This window comes from Danio rerio, chromosome 10 (genome assembly GCF_052040795.2).
Source record: "Danio rerio strain M-AB ecotype USA chromosome 10, GRCz13ab, whole genome shotgun sequence".
Lineage (NCBI taxonomy): Eukaryota > Metazoa > Chordata > Actinopteri > Cypriniformes > Danionidae > Danio > Danio rerio.
The window spans coordinates 11,503,939-11,521,026 of record NC_141030.1 but is presented as its reverse complement, the minus strand read 5'-3'; positions in this window follow the sequence as shown (position 1 = coordinate 11,521,026).

Here is a 17,088-nt window from a genome sequence, read left to right as displayed (position 1 = left end):
GTATGAATAGACAGACAGACAGACAGACAGACAGACAGACAGACAGACAGACAGATAGACAGATAGACAGATAGACAGATAGATAGATAGATAGATAGATAGATAGATAGATAGATAGATAGATTCATTCTTTTTTTTTTAGCTTAGCCCCCCCAGGGGTCACCACAGCGGAATGAACCGGCAACTTATCTAGCATATATTTTACACAGCGAATGCCTTTTCAGCTGCAACCCAGTTCTGGGAAACATCTATACACACATACTTTACGGCCACTTTAGTTTATTTAATTTACCTCTACCTGCATGTTGGACTGTGGGGGAAACCGAAGCTTTGATCAGGCCAACAAAAGTTCTACAGTGGGACAAGTCACAATAAAGTTCAATGATGGTTATGTATGGTTACGCTCTGATGAGCAACTTGTTTACCATCGTAAGGCACCAGGGTAAGCCAGTGGAAAAAAAGTTTGATAATTTGGGCACTGCTCTGCTGTGAAACCATCAGTTTGTCTATCCTGCGCATAAATCTGAATTGTGCTACTGACTTAACACATCAAGTACATACTCACACTAGGAAAAATTGCCTTAAACCATGCTGAAGCGCGGATGTCCCCCTTCCCTTCACCCCAACAGCCTTCACTCACACTGCATTTTGCCTTCCGAACCTGAGAATGCTTATGTCATCGATGATGTGACTGTTTAGTTTTGCAGAAAAGAAACACTCTCGCTCAGCACAGTGGAAATAGCTTTAGTTATATCACTTTGCATTATTTTTAATTCTTTGGGATGCAGTGACATGCAGTCAAATATTTTGCTGAACAGATCCCCCACTTTTGACGCTCATAAGTTATCATAAAAGTCCTCGTGCTGCACATATTAGGAGGTTTGCTGAATGTGCATGCAGTGAGGGGTTTGTACTGTATCTTTAATAAACTATGATAGTTCGTGTTCATTGAAAAGTAAGAATGATTAATAAGTCCATATAATACGGAGCACTCACGCTTGTCAAATGATCTGGGAAACGCACTCGAGCTCAGTTCAGATAGTCTAGTGTGAGTGCACTCTTAGAGACAGTGGTGTTGCCTGGCGGAAGTGTCACTTCAGACATTATTCAGGAATGGCATGACAAAACTAAATCTAGTCTTCATATTTTCATGTGTATATAGTAGTGCTTGTTGTAAACCATATATTTTGTGCACCTCACTATTTTCAAGAAAAAAATGTATTAACCTTCCTCTCCTATTATAAACATGCGCTGTTTTAAAACCATTTTAAACTCATTCTTGAGGTGCAGATGATCACAGAGAGTTGGAACAGATCTTTTACTCTTAGCTTCTTTGCAAATCCTGTTTTGTGGATGTTTACATGCGTTACTATGTAAACATGATAATAATCCTGTCAATCAATTTGGTAAAACCCCACTCCTATGTCTCGTTGATGTGGGCCTCTAAATCACTGACATTGGGATCCTATTTTAAAGGTTCACGAAACCCTTGAGTAATTTTTGTAAAGATTTGTGTGTTGAGAATCAGTTAAGACAATGTTAGCACTTGTTAGCTTTAATTGTGGGAAAAACTGGATAATTTTGTGCTTTTGTCAGCTAATTTCACCTCCGGGTTTAAAATGAATTTTGGGGCAGGATTAAAATTGGCAACGTAGTGCAAAACAGCAAGTGCAAAGATGACGCGTCGGTTTCTCATTATTATTATTTATAGCTGAGTTTTCTTATCCTATGAGAAGAGCCTGCTTCTTAATTATTCATGACTGCGCGTGCTCCCCGAAGGCAAGGCAGACCTGCCAGTGCAAAGCTGTGAGATCCTACCTTAATGACTGGATGAAACCGCATCCACAGACCCATGGCGCACAGTATTTAGCCGTTCATGCAGTGTGTTTGTTTCGATGATCCACGCGGTTTGTAGCATGTTTTTCCCCGCAATCCTGTCAGGGCCGATACAGCAGGAAGCTGTTTGTGTGCAGCCAGCATTTTTGTGGGGAGAGCAGTATGAGAATTGGAGAATGGCAGACTTTGTCTTTTATCAGGAGTTCACATTTAGCCACATCGCCGTGCTGCTGTGTTTGCCTAAATTGCCTTATTTCTTTGCATTTTAACTTTGTAAACTATAAAATCATGGGTCTCCTCATGGTTTGTGTCTCATTTTTTGAGCTAACTGACAACAATTGTTCTCTCCCCTCCTTCTCCCCTGCTCTGCTGGCCACGCCCACTCCTATTAAAATATATATATATATTTATTATATTAACCGCACCTAAAAAGATTGGTGGACACAACGTTTTCTGCCAACGTTTTCATACCCAAATCTATTCGTGAATTGATTTTGGAGATTGCAGCTCAGCGATCATTCTCAATGTTCAGTTGTGGCCTGCATTACTTTTTAATGTATTTGATTGCCAAAAAGGTGTCAAAAAGTTTAACTGGTGCTATAAAATCAATCTGCTGCAGCTGACACCATTGCTGTTTTGTTAATCCAAACACACCAATCCTATGAAAATAAAAATCATTGAAAGGCTGATGGTTTTTCTTTTACATGCTGTTGCTTACTATTAACTACTATTTGTATAATCTCTGTGTTAAAATATGGTAATTTTAATAGTTTAATAAAATTTATTTAACTTTTAGAAATCATCAAGGGACCCCCTGTCATTATCCTGTGACCCCCCCAGGGGTCCTGCCCCCCACTTTGGTAACCACTGCTTCAAAGAATAATTACAAATCTACAAGCCAGTAGTATTTTATGCGCATGTTTTTGCACTTAACCCCCTCTGTAAAGTTTGGGGAGAAAGTTGGTGTCTCAGTCAAACACGCATCTGTTCGATGTGCTTTCCCAAAAAATAATGTCAGCGGCAGCTCCGTCTTACAACCTACAGGACATAAATTTGCTTTCAACTTCTTGGTGCTAGATATTACAGGACATCCTCAGGGGTATTATATCGTGTTTTGGGGTACATTGTGTCAGAGGGTGCTAAACTTAAGGAAAAGCAAGTGCAGTCTCAGTTGAAGCTGTAATAATAGCATATCCACAAAACAGATCTGGCATATGCTCCAGCACATACTTGTGTTTGCACTCTGGAAAGCATCAAAGGACAGATGGACTCATACACAGATGAACTCCAAATCCACCCAAAGTTAGACAGTATTTTTCTGTACCAGATAGCAGCTGCGGCTTTCTGGATCATGTCCCTTAATCTTAAGAGTGTACTGATTGTATGATGGGATGAATCCAACAAAGAGGAGCATTCATGTGGAGAGGAAGCTGTCGAGCAGGCTACAGTGCTGTCTGTAGAGCCGTACTCCAGTACTTGAGTTTTACCAGCTCCTCTCCGAGCCCTGGCTCACACCCAGAGACTCTGGCAACTTAAACAAGACACCACAGCCTGTGTAATACAATATCAACTAATAATCCAGGCCCTAGATATCCATTATCCACAATACCAGCAGCCAGTCTGTGATTCTATACAAAACAGCTACTTTTATTTCAGCAAACAGTCAAGGCGAGGTGTGTTTCTCAACCAGCGCTAAACTGTATTTTTCTTTTCTTATAGCTTACAGTTTATTATGCAATAACCAGTTTAGTGAACAAATACACACCCTATGATGTATTTAGAAAGAAATTACATGTGAGAATTGACCTTAGATAACATTGATTGGTTTTTAAGTCCTAGTTTGTTATTAAGTTACATGTACTCTGGAGATGCACTTTGGACTCATTGAAGAGTGAAGTGGAAGCTTTTAGCAGAATACTCTTTGAGTCTAGGATGACTGTGGTTGCAGCCTTGCTGAAGATGGCAAATGTGATTAAAGTATTTATTGGGTCAAACACAACTGCCTTGACACCACAATTAGTAAATCCATTATTTGCTGTTAATGGGAAAAAATATATGGGTTACACTTTACAATTAGGTTCATTTGTTAATGTTAAGTAATGCATTTACTAACATGAACAAACAATGAACAATACATTTACTACAGTATTTATTTATGTTAATAAACGTTAGTTAATGAAAATACAGTTGTTCAATGTTACTTCATGCTAACTCATGTGCATTAACTAATGTTAACAAGCATGGACTTGAATGTTAATAATGCATTAGTAAATATTCAATTATGATTAATAAATGCTGTACAAGTGTTGTTCATGGTTAGTTCATGTTAGTTCGTGCATTAACTAATGAACCCTATTGTAAAGTGTTACCAATATATGTATAGGAAAAATGTTTTTGTGCAACCATGCGCCTTTACATGCAGTAGCCCAAAGTGGTAGGAGTTGTTGAGCAATTTCTTGAAAACATAAGTTCACAAAAACAAGGGTGGGAACTCTTTTGAGCTTGCAAGCTAACATCTAGAACACCCAGAACATCTTAGTAATAGTTAAGCAACACCTCAGCAGTACAATAACAGCAATACAGAACAACAGCTGCATTACAATACTTTGAAGGCTGCCCACACCAACGCAATTGCCCATCCATGCCTTAGTAACCACCAACAACAACATACCAATGTGATTAATAAAAAAACATTTAAAAGAATACCTTGAAAATTGTGTTGCAAGATGCTGGTAACCACCCACAACATACTATTCTTGTAATAGTACAACAACCTTTTAAAACTAAGCAACTGCCTGGTAACATCTTAGCAACCACCTACAACAACTTTAGCAACCGTATAGCTACATCCTGCCACCTAACACCCTATTAATAGTGTAGCAATCTTTATAACAACCAAGCAACTATCCAGCCAAAACCTTGGCACCTACATTTAGTTGTTTTAAAAGGCTATTACAGGATTACTAGGGTAATGTATGTGATGTCCTGGGTGTTGCTATGGAGCACCACATACATTACTCTAGCAAAACTGTAATAGCCTTTTAAAACAACTAGGACTCTATCCAGCAACGGTTTGGTAATAATTTACCCTGCCAATATGGTTAAGAATACATTGGCAAACTGCATATCAACACCATGGAAACTAGTTGTGAACCTACACTGGTCTCGTGGTTTCAGTGCATCACAGTGCATTGACGATGCTTTCCATTCACAGTTTTATTTTTTCTTCACAGCAGCAATTCTTGTATTAAAATGTAAAAATATATACTATTTGTAGTCCAATTTTGTCCTTTAATACAAACAGTCAGATATATAAACTTTACCTTTAAACAACAAGAGCATTTATAGCAAATAAACAAATACAAATATTCTGTTTGCTTTCTGAGCCTTGTCTACTAAGTTCTTACACCCCTTTGATAGGTCACACTCTCAACAGAAAGGGCTGCGATTGGCTCTTACGCGCTGATGCTCTTTACAGATGAGTGACACTGATAAACGGCAGCGGCGATCACAGGTGATCTATGATAGACACGGTGGAGAAAACTCTGCAGACACGCGCTCGTGTCAGTATCCATGAGTATCGCTGTAACAGCCAAGAGGAGAGGAAAAGTCACGCCAGCAGGTCAAATGGGCACAGTGAGAGAGAGAAATGGAGTTTACTTTCATTCTCTCAATCGCAGTGAAACAGGGGCTTCTGCTGTAAGTGTCAGTGAAAGACTGTCCAGCAAACCCACAGTTTCTGCGTTTTTAGTAGTTGGAGCGTTGTAGATACTCGTGCTCGCCTCCTTTGCCATAGTAAGCTACGGCGACATAGCGCATATGAGATAAATGACGTCAGTACATATTAACCGGTTATGATTATTACTGAACCGATACCGAATTGTCGGCATCTGCAATCGTGGTGCACTGAAGAAACAATACATTTTGACACCCCTATTGGAGACCACTAATAGTCTACTAATAGTGTATCAACATTTAATATAACTAAGCAGCATCCACATTGGCATCCACATCCCCCTTTCAGTAAGGTGACAACCATTTTAGAATTCCTTGATAACTTAATAGCAACACGGGTGGCACAGTGGGTAGCTTTGTGTGGAGTTTGTATGTTCTCCCCGTGTTGGCCGGGGTTTCCTCCGGGTGCTCCGGTTTCCCTCACAGTCCAAAGACATGCGGTACAGGTGAACTGAATATCCGAACTAATTCTCTCATGAATTAAGGCTGAAAACTCAAAGACGTCGCGCTGTACCGGCCTGTACAGACAGCCAATCTCCATGCTGGAATTTACACAATGATCTCATTACCTTGACGTAGCTTTAACCTGGAATAACAAATTTGCTCAAAACAATGCAAAAACAACCAATTTTCACTTGTTAGTGCGATATATGTGTCCTAATTTTGTTTTTAGCAACGTGGGACACATATATCACTGTCAACATCTCAAAAAAATGTGTTTTGGTGTTTCGTGACCCTTTAAACTTCATTGGAGCATGAGAAAATCTCATTTAAATATTTGAAAGACATTGAGTCACAAAATTGAAAATTATTTCTCATAAAATTGCATTGTTTTTGAAGGCATTTCATTCAATCACATTTCTGTTTACACTATAAAAGCAATCCAATCTAATGAGTGTTTGATTATCTCCGGAAGTGACCAAAGTGAACAAAACTCACACCTAAATTTAAAGTAGTCCATTTGTGGTTGGTTTGACAAAATACCATTGTGATTCCAAATGTATAAAAGCCCTAATATCGATGTTTGCTAACGTTTTTATTTACAAGCACAATTTATTTATTTAAATATGATAAAAAAGCAACACAATGTCTTTAACTTAAAAAAAAAAAATCAAGTTCAGCACATAAAGTTCAGCTCAACACTGGTTTTCATCAAGATGGCAGTTTCTTCTTGTGGCGCCAGAACTCCCATCCTGTTCCCCCAATAATGGAAGTCTATCTAACAGAAAGCTGTGATAAGCACTGAAAGGCTTCCTGCTGGCGAAAATACAAACCTGATAATAAAGCAGATACAACACTTGAACATGCACCACATAAAATACTTAAAATCATAGAGACAATTTGTTTTGGGCACCAGTCAAACTCTTGAAGGACAGCAGATGATTTGTAATGTGTGAGATTTGCATATAACCTGCAGTAAATCACACACCTCAAACACAGATCACTGACCTGCAGCACACTGACATCTCTGTCCTTTCAGCTTCACTGCTGCAATGCCATTATTTACACAGTTGTGTACCAAAACTGACAGTTTGAACAGCTGAAATTAAAAGTGATGAGGTCAACGGGATGCCTTTGAAAATACCTAACAAATACCAAGCATTGTTTGTTAAAACACACTAATGCAAAATTGGGTCAGGGCATTTAATCTTTAACTTACACTAAGAAGCCATTATACTACTTATAGTAATGCAAACGATTTCTCAATAATGTAAAAAAATAGTATTTCACTGTCATTTTGATTAAATTAAAGCAGCTTTGAGCATTTCGAAAACATTTGAATAAATTTGCAGACTTGAACTGCAGTGTATATTTAAAAGCAAATGATATATACCAATAACCTGCTGTTTTTGTTTTATTTATTATACTGTTTTTGGTTTTAATTTTAGAGACTTGAAAAAAACACTCTAATAGGCTCATTTTTACAACTTTCCTAGACTTAAACAGTTGAGCTTTACCATTTTCTGACCAAAGCACATTTAGCATAGATTTGCATATATATATATATATATATATATATATATATATATATATATATATATATATATATATATATATATATATATATATATATACCTGCCAACCATTTTTCTCCCGTATTTCAGATCCATCTCGATCTCCTGCCACCCTCCAGTTTCGTTTTTTCTCCCGGAAAACTCCTGTAATTTCACCCAGTCTGTAACGGCTCGTCCACACAGGGATGCTTTTTGCTTGCGTTTTCCGTCGACGTTTAAGCCTCGTGACTAAATGAAGGGCACCAATGTGATTGTGCACACCATTGCGCAAAACGGCAGGTATAAAAGCATCGTTATTAAAGAAACACCTCATGCTCATTTTTATTTTTTATAATTCTTTGTTTATTGGTTTTAATGAACATACAAACATAGACAAAAAAGGACATAGGCAAGAGTATCAGTAGACAAGTATAGCAGCAGAAGTCAGAGGGTAAAAAATCTGCAATTAAATAAATAAACAATAATATTAAATAAATTAACATATTGTAGCGAGGCAGAGGGAAAACACAAACACCGTAGATAATGTTACAAACAATGCCCCGGAGGGTGCCTTTATTTACAAGTGATATTGGGGTGAAAGAGTGCTCTTCTTAAAGGTGCGTGCTCAAGTGCTCCGGGGAGATGGTGAAGGCTGGTGAGAAGTAGAGTGTTGGATCGGTCACGAGCTGGACTCGGCTGTGGGAGAGACAGAGAGAGACAAGCGTTAGCGCAGGGAGTCATGTCAAATGAAGCTCACTTCCTTCTGTGTGGGGCTGGCTTATATCTCTCCCTGGCTGATGAGGTCCAGCTGTGAGCGATCCGAGGTTGATGAGAGATCCAGCTGGTGTGGATTTGTGCCCAGGGCGACGTGGTATTACATGGCTCGCTACATTCCCCCCCCCTTAGCGTCGTCCTGGTCCTGGGTGTCCTGCGAAGGAAGAGCAGTGTATTGAGAGGGGGGGTAGAATGTTTCGACAGACCTGCCCATCCTGACCAGAGCCGTGAGAGTCCGTCTGCGTTTCCGTGGGAGGCCCCGGCTCGATGTTGTACGTCGAAGTTGAAATCCTGGAGCGACAGGAACCACCTGGTGACCCGAGCGTTGTTGTTCTTCGCTGTCGCCATCCATTGTAGCGGGGCGTGGTCGGTCACCAGAGTGAATTTCCTGCCAAGGAGATAGTACCTTAGCTCCAGGATTGCCCACTTGATCGCCAGGGCCTCCTTCTCCACCGTTGCGTAGCGGGTCTCTGCGGGGGTCAGCTTCCGACTCACGTACATTATGGGATGTTCTTCATCGCCGTGGACCTGGGAGAGGACCGCGCCCAGGCCCGAGTCGGAAGCATCCGTCTGTAGAATGAAGGGGCAGCCGAAGTCAGGTGCGTGCAGTACCGGTGAGGACGTGAGGGACTTCTTTAGGGCTCGGAACGCATCGTCGGCTTCCTTGGTCCATCTTATCCTCTCCGGCTGCCCCTTTCTGGTCAGGTCTGTCAAAGGGCTGGCTATGGATGAGAAGTTAGGTATGAAACATCTATAGTAGCCCGCTAACCCCAGAAATGCACGTACCTGGGTCTTTGTGGTGGGTTGTGGAGTTTCCTGTAGTGCCTTGACCTTGTTTTGCTGTGGCTGTATGAGACCTCGTCCAATGTGGAACCCGAGGTATCTGGCTTCGGCTAGACCCAGGTGGCATTTCTTGGGATTAGCTGTGAGCCCAGCCCGTCGAAGATCTAAGAGCACCCTCCGTAACCGGGATAGGTGTTCTTCCCATGACTCTGAGTGGACGATGAGGTCGTCCAGGTAGGCTGCTGCATATGGCTGGTGGGGCCTCAGCAGGATGTCCATCATTCTTTGGAATGTGGCTGGGGCCCCGTGGAGCCCGAAGGGAAGAACCCGGTATTGCCAGTGCCCACCGGGTGTGGAGAAGGCGGTTTTCTCCTTGGCGTCTTCACTGAGTGGTAACTGCCAGTAGCCTTTGGTGAGGTCGATGGTGGAGATAAATCGGGCTCCACCCAGCCTATCCAGCAGCTCGTCCACCCGAGGCATGGGGTATCCGTCGAACTTGGAGATCTCATTGAGTTTCCTGAAGTCGTTGCAGAAACGGAGGGTGCCATCGGGTTTGGGGACCATCACTATTGGGCTGGACCACGGGCTACGGGATGGTTCGATGATGCCTAACCTTCTCATCTTCTGGATCTCCTCGTCGATAGCCAGCCTGCGAGCCTCTGGAACTCGATAAGGCCTTTGCCGGACGATGGTGCCAGGAGGAGTGATAATGTTGTGTTGGATGATGGAGGTTCGGCCCGGTTTCTCCGAGAACACATCCTTGAACTGACCAACCAAGGCTTGCAGCTCCGCCTTCTGATTTGGTGAGAGTTTCTCACCAATGTGGACAACGGGAAGAGTTTCTTCAGCGAAGGCAACGAGATGACCTGGAGCTGCAACCCACTTCTTCATAAGATTTATGTGGTAGAGTTGTTCTTCCCGTCTTCGTCCCGGCTGACGGACTCGATAATTTACCGGCCCTACCCTTTCTACCACGGTGTATGGTCCCTTCCAGGATGCGAGGAACTTCGACGTTGTGGTAGGTATGAGTATCATCACCTTGTCCCCTGGGTGGAACTCTCTGGGTTGGGCGGGCCGGTTATACAATCTCTGCTGGGCGCGCTGGGCTTCGGTCAGGTGTTGTTTGACGATGGGCATGATTTTGTCGATGCGTTCTCTCATGTCCCGTACGTGTTCAATCACCGACCGCTGGGGGGCTGGTTCCTGTTCCCAGGCTTGACGAGCCACATCCAATAGGCCTCGGGGTTGGCGGCCAAACAGCAGTTCGAAGGGGGTAAAATCCTGTGGAGGCCTGGGGGACTTCCCTGATACCGAATAACACGTACGGGATCATGAGGTCCCAGTCGCGCCCGTCCTCTGCCACCACCCGTCGGAGCATCTGCTTCAGAGTCTTGTTAAAGCGCTCGACAAGGCCGTCCGTCTGTGGATGATATACAGAGGTTTTTAGCTGTTTTACCTTGAGTAGGTGACAGAGGTCTGCCATCAACCGGGACATGAAGGGGGTGCCCTGGTCGGTCAGTATCTCCGTTGGGATTCCCACTCGACTGCATAGCAGAAACAGCTCCTTCGCGATGGCCGATGATGTGGCTTTCCTCAGGGGAATCGCTTCAGGGTATCTGGTGGCATAATCGAGGATAACAAGGATGTGCTCATGTCCCCGGGCCGACTTCGGCAAAGGCCCTACCAAGTCCATACCAATTCGGGTGAAGGGCACATCGATGATGGGTAGTGGTATTAGAGGGCTGGGGGGTGGTCGTTGGGGAGACGTTCTCTGGCAGATGTCACATGCCTGGCAATACCTCTTTACTTCCCCGTCTAGCCCCGGCCAATGGAAACGGTCGCGGATCCTTTTCACCGTGTTGGCCGCTCCCAGATGTCCAGCCATCGGGTGGGTATGTGCCAGTTCTAAGACCGTCTCCCTCTTGATCCTCGGGACGACCAATAGTGTCTTCTTTTCCCCCCGCCTCTCTGCGACACAGTACAGCAGACCATTTTCCACAATAAAATGTGGGAGGGGGTGAGGGCTGGGAAGTCGCTCATTACCTTCGATGATCCGTACTTGTGGCCAGCAGTGTTTGAGCGTTTCATCTTCCCTTTGTGCTCTACCAAAATCGCCTCCTGCGGTTATCTGTTGAAACAGATCAAAGTATAGATTAGCAGATATAGATGACTCACCCCCTCTGTCGCTCTCGGTGGTCATCAGCGCTGGTTTGCGGTCCCGATGAGCCCGTGGCTTGTTCTTCTTCTTTGAACGAGCCGATGGAGCGTGGTGGTGAGTTAGGAGTTCGTCGAACCCCGGCCAGTCTCTGCCCAGTAAGAGGGACACAGGAAGATCTGGAACAACCCCGACTTCGATTCGCCAGCTACCTGGTTTCGCCGCGATGGTCACTCTTCGGGCGGGTACGTGGCGGGTATCACCATGTACACATGTGATCGGAATTCGCCCTTTGCTTTCATGATGATATTTTAAAATTTTCGGGTGAACTAGAGTGATGGCGCTTCCTGTGTCTAAAGTGGCCGTTTGTGTTTTTCCCTCTAGCTGGACTTTATGGGTGGGAGCTTCGGGAGGGATATTGCGGTGAACCGCGCACCCTGCTGTCCAGGCCGGGGTCGAGTGCGTCGTCGGCTCGGTGGGCATCGGCTCGTCCATCGGGCTGGGGACCGCTGGTCTGCCGCCTGGTCGCGCTGTGCCCTCCACCGGTCGCCAAGGTGCACTTACCCTCCGGGGTGGCAGAGCCGCTCTCTCCCCATTATCTCGGGCGATGTGAGCTTCAGCCAGCTCGATCGCCTCCACCAGGGTGGCCAGTGACTCAGGATTTCGCATGCTGGTGAGTGTTCGCAAACGTCGGGGTAACGCACGCATCATCTTCTCGATGATCACCTTCTCAGCGACCTGGACCGCCGAGGGATCTCCTCCCAATAACCATAGCCTTCCCAGGCGAGAAAGTTGAGCTGCTTGAGTTCTCACTGGTTGCTTCTCGTCGTAAGACCACTGGGAAAACTGTTGGGCTGCGCTGATTGTGGATAGCCCCATTCTGGCTAATATTTCCTTTTTTAACGCTTTGTAATCTTCATTTTTAGGTGTCTCTAGTGAAAAATATGCTCGTTGCGCTTCTCCTGTGAGAAACGGAGCCAACATTCTCGCCCAGTTTTCTTTTAGCCAGCCTTCTCTCTCGGCAATAACCTCAAAGGTATGTAAATAAGCGTCAATATCATCCAGGTCGCTGAGTTTAGTGAGATGATGATGCGCACTCACTTCGGGAGTCGGATGGTGTCTGGCCGCCTGGCGGAGCTGCTGTTCCAGTCGATCCTGTCTGGCTGTAAGCTGCTCAGAGATGGAATTCTGTTTACTGGAGATCTCCGCTAGGTGGAGCAGTACCTCTTCCAAAGACATGGCGACGGGATGTTGACAGCCGAGCAAGAGGAAGCGTGGGAGAGAGAGAGAGCGGATGCCTGTCTGTAACAAACACAGAGAAAAATTCAGCGGTTATTTTCTACTTAATGGTGAGTGTTTCTTCTGAATTTTTCCCTCTGCAATGCCCGCATTCTCCACCAGTTGTAGCGAGGCAGAGGGAAAACACAAACACCGTAGATAATGTTACAAACAATGCCCCGGAGGGTGCCTTTATTTACAAGTGATATTGGGGTGAAAGAGTGCTCTTCTTAAAGGTGCGTGCTCAAGTGCTCCGGGGAGATGGTGAAGGCTGGTGAGAAGTAGAGTGTTGGATCGGTCACGAGCTGGACTCGGCTGTGGGAGAGACAGAGAGAGACAAGCGTTAGCGCAGGGAGTCATGTCAAATGAAGCTCACTTCCTTCTGTGTGGGGCTGGCTTATATCTCTCCCTGGCTGATGAGGTCCAGCTGTGAGCGATCCGAGGTTGATGAGAGATCCAGCTGGTGTGGATTTGTGCCCAGGGCGACGTGGTATTACATGGCTCGCTACAATATAAACAGAAAACAAAAGTCATAATACACAAATAAAGTTATGTTGTGATTAGGGCCACACATATTATAAAAATACATCAGAAGTGTTCATAGAGTCAGAGGTTTATTAGAGGCATCCATATTTTTTGAAAGGCATGCAATTTGTATAACCAAGTAGTATGTATATTTTTCCTAGAGCATTGTTTCATACAAGAGTTGTATGTACAGTTCGAATGTTGGAGGTCTTTGTTGGTTCCAGTTGAACAAAATGCATTTTTTTGCTTGATAGGAGATGATGCCGTGTCTCTTCATAGAAGTAGGATCAAGTGTCTTGTTCTGTTCTGTACCAAAGAGGTTTAGTGCTGGTGTGTTGTCCGATGGAATTTGCTAAGCTTTGGCTGTGAAGTCCTGTACTGCTTTCCAGAAGTTTTAGCTTTTTGCATTCCCAAAAAAACATGCATGATTGATGCTGAATAGGTTTTACATCTGTGACACCTGGATGATACATTAGTGTACATTTTTACATTTACATTTAGTCATTAAGCAGGCGCTTTTGTCCAAAGCGACTTACAAATGAGGACAAAGAAGCAATTTACACAACTAAAAGAGCAACAATGAATAAGTGCTGTAGGAAAGTTTCAAGTATGTAAAGAAAGTGTAAGAAGCAAAACAGTAGTAATTTTATTATTTATTTATTTGTTTATTTTTTTGTAGTAGTTAGTGGTGGAGCCAGAGAGGGAATTGCAGCTTAGTAAGGAAAGTGAAGGCTAAATAGTTGAGTTTTTAGTCGTTTCTTGAAGACAGCGAGTGACCCTGCCGTTCTGATGCAGTTAGGGAGTTCATTCCACCAACTGGGCAGATTGAACGCGAGAGTTCGGAAAAGTGATTTCTTCCCTCTATGGGATGGAAGCACGAGGCAACGTTCATTCACAGAACGCAAGTTTCTGGAGGGCACATAAATCTGCAGAAGTAAGAGCAGATAAGAAGGAGCAAAGCCAGAAATCGCTTTGTAAGCAAACATCAGAGCTTTGAATTTGATACGAGCAGAAACTGGCAGCCAGTGCAAACGAATGAGTAGCGGAGTGACATGTGCTCTTTTAGGTTGATTAAAGACTACTCGTGCTGCTGCGTTCTGAAGCATCTGAAGAGGTTTGAGAACGCAGCAGCACGAGTGGTCTTTAATGAACCTAAAAGAGCACATGTCACTCCGCTACTCATCCGTTTGCACTTGCTGCTAGTTGCTGCTCACATCAAATTAGTGGCATTTTGCTCAAACGAAGTGGGGTCAGATACATTATATGCATAAATTTATAATTTTGTTCAATTATTCTAATATTGGAAATGGGAATTAGAGTATTCTGTCATATAGTCTCCCATTGATCATCATTAAAATCAAATTCCAAATCTCTTTGCCACACGTTTTTAAATTATCCCAGTGAAGAGTTGTAATATTCTAATTGTACAGAATATATCTCAGAGATCTTTTCTTTTAAAGATTCAGAATTCAGCAAAATCTCCTCTACATTGGAGAGCTTTAGGGATAGTTGACCTCTCTTTTCATGACTAATTATCAAATGGCGAGTTTGCAGATATTTATAAAACTCCTGTTTTGGTATCTTGAACTCTTGCCTTAAGTCAGTGAAGGATTAAAGGGTACCCAATCTCATTTTTTTGTTTTGATGCAGCGTGTCAAAAACCTTCTCCACCAATCAGATTGGAACTTTTGTACAAGTGCATGGAGCTGCTGAAGTGAAGTGATGAACAGTAATAATTTCTTCATCGCTAGAGCTGGAACAGCCACCTGAACCATCCATGACAACAAGCATGTCAACTTTTTGTCTTCTTCTTCTGTGTTACAAGCGGGTGTCAGAAGCTTAAAGTTGTGTAGCGCCATCTAACGCCAATGATTTATTTTGCATACTCTTCTGCTCAACTACAGTCAAAATCAATTGGATTGAATCTGGAAAAACGTCTCGAAAAATGCTAAGGATAAACGCATACGAAAAGCGTACCGCTGTGTTTAAGCCTTAACACTCCAACACTTGCTAACTGTTGTAGTGCATCTGATCGCAGCGGCCGCCCGAAACCAGGTCTATAGTACAGTTACTAACATCACAGTACTGTTAATAACCCGGTTCTCAACAGTGTTATTTAGACACCTCACCCCTGAGTTTCAGCATTTTGCAACCATTTACCTGATCTCGGGGTCTGGCGGTAGCACTTTTAGCTTAGCTTAGCATAGATCATTGACTCTGATTAGAGCATTAGCATCTCAAAATGTAAATAAAAAAAGATTCTAATCTAAGCTAAATGTGCTTCTGTCAGACCTAGAGATAAGATAAATGGATTTAGAATTGGTAAATCTAAACAGTTTACATCTATAAGAGTTAAAAAGTCTTTCTGAAATCTGCTCTCTAGAGTTTTTAGACTTTTATTAAGGTTGATGGTAGGGCTGGACAATATATGGTTTCAGCATCGATATCGCAATGTTGATGTCCGCAATAGTCATATCGCAGGGAGGAGCAGACTTAACCAAAAAGCAAGGTAAGCAGCCGGTTAGGGCCCTGTGGAATTAGGGGGCCCCAACTGATGGCAAGAAGCCTATATTAATCCTATATATCCTTAATTCTTTTTAAAACATGCACATGCGCGGGTTGTGATCGTTGCACTTAAATAAAAGACACTACTGCCAGCCAGTGTAGCCAACTTTGCGACGCCCCTAGTGCCAAATAAAAAACAACTAGCGAATGTTTTTAGGTGTAACTGGAGATTTTTAGAGACTCATGTTTTCGTACCGTTCCTAATGTTACTTATCGCAACGAGTGAATGATGCTGTTGGTCTCTCGCCCAGAGTACTCAAAAGCGGCACAGTGCCACACGTGTCACACCTGCAGTACAGAGAGCGTGAGGTATTTCCCTGGTACAGTCAAACTGATCTGCGTCTCTTGTTTTAATTTGAATAATTTAGATGGACCGTTTATTATTTTCTTGCTGTTGTTCACAATCACAGAAATTTCAGTGACACCAGTCTGTCAACGATCAGAGTAGAGGTAGGTAGAGTGTGCTAGAGGGAGAATTTTGAGAACATTTTTCTTCTTTGCAATTTTCAGGGTCATGCTCGAAATCTTTGCACATGCCCCAGAAGTGGTGAAAATTAACGTTTGTTAAAGGTTTCAGAAGTGGGTGTGGCAAAATGGCTCGACAGCGCCACCCATGCACATTTGACGGACTGGCCCCCGAGCTACATTTTACACACACAAGCGAAATCTCAAACCCAACAGGAAGTCGAATATTTTTAACTTCTTCTACCGAAAAAGTGCCGTTTTCACCATTTCCTGGCATCGTACTTTAACAAACTCCTCCTAGGGATTTATCCGATCAACACAAAAATTGGCTTTTTATCATCTAAAGGCCTAGGCGAGGTTAAATGGCAAAGATCTAGAGTTTTTATCTAAGGTCGTGTCCGTGGCGACCTCACAAACTTTGATGCTTCGCTCAGGCATGCATTATTTGATCTGCCTCAAAATCCACACGTTTGATAACAATCCTGACCTGAACATATTTACATGCCAATATCCAGTTAGTTTTAGCGCCACCTGCTGGCAATTGGAAATTACTTATAAAGCCTGATTTATATTTCTGTGTCAAGTGACCGGCGTAACCCACGGCTCTGTTGGTCTGCATTAACACTTCCGAAACACTAGTTGGCAGTAAGGTGTAAATATTCCTCTGTGTCGAGTTTCTTCGCTGCTTTTTTGCTTTTCCTGAACACTTCCGGGATGTACAAGTGGCTCAAACTCGCTCATTTTGAGGCAGAAACCGGCGGACGTGCAGCAACTTTAACTGTGAGGTAAACACAAAACAAAACTTTCCATCCGGAGCTCCTTCACGGGACTCCACACTTGTAAACAATCGCTACATTAGGTTCGCGCCATTCGCGCGGCTCTTGGACCCGCCACGACTCATCAGCGCTACCAAGCAGACCAATCACAGAGCTTGCGCTACGCGTTGTTGCAACGTGTAGTTACATTTTTTGAGAGGTG